Genomic DNA, 5,320 nt, shown 5'->3' with positions numbered 1-5,320 from the left:
TAATTAGATAGAAGTTTAAGAATATCAATAAGTTATCAACAAACACGAACACACATACAGAGGTGCATCTTTGTAATGACTTGAAAAACTGTCTAGCTTGGTCTTATTATCAGCAGTATTTGATGAATGTACTGCGGAACCTAAACAAACTGCAATCAGGAAGCAACCAACTCCTGGAAAAAGAATCTCTGCTCTGTTGATTTTGTTATCCAAGAAGTAATTCAAGGTTGTCCCTATAACACCACCATGTTTTAAATAAAAGGTTGGTTAAACTCAAGTACGAGTAATTCCACTAAAGATAATATTAAACATACATAATACATTTAGATTTGTAACAATGTTATTCAGTGCATTCTAAAATAAACTATAATAGATAATTGGAAACTGCATCTGTGTGTTACCTATAACAACAGTTAGGCTTGATGTGATTACTTCTACAACTGATAGACCGACGAAAGCCCAAGCGTACTGCGTTGACAGGTTTCCGACGCTAAGGACCACCCCGCCGGCCATGGCAAACAGAACAGAAGGCCAGTTATCCTTTCATCGAAAACCAGTTTGAGATAATATTAGTTCAAGCTAGGAAGAAAATGTTGCTATCTAAGCATGTAATACAAAGTTTTTGACAAATTAAGAAAATTTTCAGTTAATCCATTTTCATTATTATGAGTTTCGTCCAAATGATTGGAGTAATACATGAAAACAATATTATATCAGTCAATTTCGATTGCCATAATAATAAGTTGGAAAAGTAGAGGGAGGTTGACAATGGGAACAATGAAATAAAAAAGGAAAACAGAATAAATTTTTTTATTAAATAATTATTAATTATTTTAAATTTTGAAATTTAAAAAAATAAAGATTTTAAATTAAACCAAATCAGTTACATCCATTATCACGCTAATCTCCTTCATCTATTCGCAAACTTCGGTTTATAGAATAATCCAACCACTGCTTCACTTTTCCCAGCCCTCAGCCGACGCCGTCCAACCTCTCCACAAACATCTAATCACGTCACACAAGCCCTGAACAACCTCCTTCGCGCTACTCTACTGCCACCGCCCATGCAGCTTCCCCCGCAGCCTATTGCTGTCCAGTCGCCAACCAAACAAACACACTGAAACGATCATTAAATTATTGAAAGTAAAACAACCATCGGCATACGTGGTAAAATAATCATCCATCTTATAAAAAATAAAAATCGAACATCCATAGTCATTAGGTAAAATAATCATCCAGCTGAAGTGAAAATCGAACATCCAAAGCCCGTCAAACATCCGTGTCAATTAACAAAAATGGCTGGACAGACCAAACCCAAATTCAAAAAATATATAAACCAACATGGTAACAAAATAGGAAATCAGCAACAAATAGGGGTTCTTATCTTCCACCGCAAGGATGCAGGATGAGGGCAGCATTCAACGTTGTCGTCGGTGCATTCAATTGCAACACCGCGTGCGGAAGCTGGGCGGTGCGGCAATGGCGAGCGAGAGGTCTTCCGTTACGAGCGGTGTTCGACGGTGGTGTGAGGGAAGGATGCGGGATGAGGGCAACAGCGCATGAGCAGCGTGAGGGGACGCACGTGAAGCTTGCAATTGGAGGTACGGTGCGAGTTTGTCTGCACGTAGGGTAGGTACGGGTTCAGGGTATATTCTACCCTATCCTATCCGCACCCCTATATATAATATATATATAAATTATGTATATAGGGAAGAAAGTGAGTATTGAACCTGTACCTCACCGATATCCTCGGCTAACAAACACACACCTGAAAACAAGTCAACCTCATCATGCGCACCAAGAATCTCGCACTTAACCGAACACGTTGATTCTCAATAACAAACCCAAAAAGTCGGGCCGTTACTTAAACGTCCACTGCTACTCAATCTATTTAAACAGACGAGATAACCTCGTCTAGGGGAGGCCACATCACATACATACTCGCTAAGAAAGCAATACACCACCACAAAATCCTGCTTATCTCTCATTTTTACTCTCTCTTGTTAGTGTTTACGTTATTGAGTGCTAACTTGGGCGTCGGAGTCCTTTTTGCAGGTTCCACGCCGAGGTTTCCAAGTCCCGAAGAGAATACTTCCGAATCACAAGTGGAGCTAGTAGCCGACCTCACCTCGGAAGCTTCTTCTCGCACGGAACAGAACCCACAATCTTCCTCTTATAAAAACTTGAAATAACCACTAAACTAGTTGATAATCATATTATTTGTAATTTTATGTTAGATTTCTTTAAGATTTTATTGTTTTTAATTTTAATTTGAACTTAATTTTTTATTTTTATTTTATTAATATGTATGAAATTTGGAATGGTTGAATTTTATATTTGTTTAAAATTTTTTATTGTTTTGTGGTTAGGGTTAGGGTTGAGAAATTCTCAACCCGCGAATAGAATAGAGTCGAATTTTAAAAAAACTTTCAACCCGCAGATAGGATTAAGATAGATTCTGAATCTTACCCTACCCTATCCATTGCCAATTCTACAGCCAGATGCTCAACTTGCAGCAGACTTGCCAGAGGTTGAGTTTCAGCGCCGGCGGTATGGTTCCGGAGTGTGGCTACATCTCAGGGGTCAAAAGGGGATAGGAATAAGATGGTTAAAATTAGGATAGTAAAAATTAGGATTTAAGGAATAATTTCGGATAAAATATTTTTATTTTATTGAACCAATTTTAAAATTTATTATTCGTATTGTTCATAAAAATCATTGTCCATTTAACAAAATCATAATAAGTTATCAATAAATTGAGTATGATTATGAAGCTCAATAAATTATCAAATAAATCCATCATAATAATTTCGAATATTTTGGTTTACATGGGAAATATTCATCTCAGTTGTAATTAAATAAATAAACGCTTGCGACGATATTTTCATAGATGTATAGTCAATAGGAAAAGTCAAGAATGGGACCCAACTCATATGGCAATGTGTAATAACAGTCAATTAAATCTAAATGAACCAACTTCTCTTGATAATATATAGATTTTTCATTTTATTAATCTTTTCTTATATTTTAAATCCACTCATTTAATCTCACATTTTATCTAATAACAGAGAAAATAAATTAACTTGCAGTACTTGAAAAAACGACATTAAATATACAAAATGCATTTATAAAACATGAGGAACTATCAACTATGAATAGAAATGAAAAGGAGTTTATAACCACAGTGATTTATATAATACGAATAGTTGACCATGATTGTAGCCGCTATTATGTGCCGTAAACTATAAAACGTCTTCGGAAGTTTTCGTCTGGTTCGGTATTGCCGTATTGGTACACCCCCTATACACGGTATGCCTAGGGGTGTGAAAAAAAAGTTTCAAATTTTAGATTTTAAATTAAAAGTCTGTTCGAAAAATTTTAAAAAGTAATTTTTTAAAATTTTTTATTTATAAATTTGATTTTTTAATCCAAACTATTTAAACAATTTGAATTTGGATTCAGATCTAGATCTAGATCGAAATTAAAATCTAAATTTCAAAGAAAAAAGACTCTAAATTTGATTCGGTGAACCACGTAACCAGTTTACAGTTTACACTTCACATGCACAAATCCAGTCCTCTTCTCCTTCGACTAATTTTAAACTAAATCCCGTACGTGTATAGAGAAAGGTTCATTTTCCTGATTTATTGAATGGATGAGTTCAAGAAATATTTATATATATAAGCTATTGAAAATTAGGGAAAAAGGAATTAATTAATAATTCATATACTCAACCTGGTCAAACTTTTACTTATTGTGCGTCACTTTCCTCCGACTTTTATTAAGACAGATTCACGGAATTCGGGAAATTTGTATTCTTGCAATCTCTCGTGATATAATATTATTGATGATCTAATGAAAATAAACAAATAAATAAATAAATAATACTATTGATGATCAATCTATAAAAATTAGTTTACACACTTTTTTTTTCTCTTATTCTCTTTCATTTTTCCTATTTTTTTTTTAGATAATAGTCTATTTAATTCTTTCCTTTTTTTTGAGATAATAGTCTATTTAATTTTCAAAATCATATGTTAAGTCCCAATTTAATTCTTAAAATTTTTATTGTCTATATATAGTTTTCACATTATATATATAAACATGGCTGATGTTGGTAAGTGATATACATAGATATTGCTAAAACAAATAATGAGTATTACTTCTTCTTTGTTTTTTCGTATTATTTCTCCCTAAAAAAATGTTAATAAAATGGATAAACTCACGATATGCACTGTTCTGATCTATGCCGTTTTTCAAATCCTATAACCCCATTAACAAATTAAACCTAACGAACTCAACTAAAAAAAAATTATATCAACTAACTTTTAAAAAGATTTCTTATCTTAACTCTTAAATTTTAAATTTTAAGAAAAATAAGAATTAAAAAACAATTTTATAATAAAAAATATGCTAAAGAATGCATTTTAACGAAGAATTAAGAACTTTTTTTCAATAAAAGAATTATGTAAAATGCACGCTCTTTAAAAAAAAGAAATTCTTGAAAAAATATATACACAAACCTGAGAAAGCTGAGATAAGAAGTTAGGTTCATTGGGTTTGCTGGGTCCAATCTCACCAAAAGTGAAAGCAATGATAACAGCAGCCAAGAGATTGGTGAAGGTGTAATCAAGATAGGTGTGCTGAGGAAGTCGGCCTCTTCTTTCCAAAAGTGTCATGACAGCTGGCCATGTCCCCAAGAACAACAGCGACACAAGCATGCACACTATGGCTCCTCCCTTGCTCTCCACCAGATACATTTTTCAACTTTCAAGTTTATTATGATGATGCTGTGCGATTAGAGAAACTGAAAGAGTATATACGGTATATACCAGTTTGAAGAAATCCGCATATGAGCAACATGTTCGTTGGATTTGTTATTTATTTTTGTTTTGCGGTCCAAAGTACTGGTAGAGCCCATAAGTCAATTCTAAGAGTAGTGCGCAGATAGGAATGCGACCAGGTCAATACAAATATATCATGTATTTTTTGTTAGTTTAAAATAAAAGTACTTTTTAGTTTTTTCTATTAAAAATACTTTTTAAATCAAATGTGTCCAAATTGTTAAATTTAAATTTCATGTGATTTTATATATTTTTCGTGAGCATGTGTGCCTTATTCTTTTATTTTTCAATACAAATATGCTTAAAGTTTTATAAAAATGTAACTTTTTTATGATTAAAAAATAGTTCTTTTTTTTTCTTATAAAATGAATGACCAACCAAACACACTTAAATGTTTCTGTCGATATTTGATTTATTAAAATTGACAAAATAGCCATCGATTTAATTATTAAAATACCAATAAGTTCATTGTCTAT

General features: G+C 32.7%; 1 pseudogene; it reads right to left on the bottom strand.

Annotated features, from left to right (window-relative positions):
- Positions 1-4,760, bottom strand: part of LOC107643575 — a 7,352-nt pseudogene extending 2,592 nt beyond the window's left edge.

This window comes from Arachis ipaensis, chromosome B05, assembly GCF_000816755.2.
Source record: "Arachis ipaensis cultivar K30076 chromosome B05, Araip1.1, whole genome shotgun sequence".
In the NCBI taxonomy this organism is placed as follows: domain Eukaryota; kingdom Viridiplantae; phylum Streptophyta; class Magnoliopsida; order Fabales; family Fabaceae; genus Arachis; species Arachis ipaensis.
This window is presented reverse-complemented; position numbering and strand designations above follow the sequence as displayed.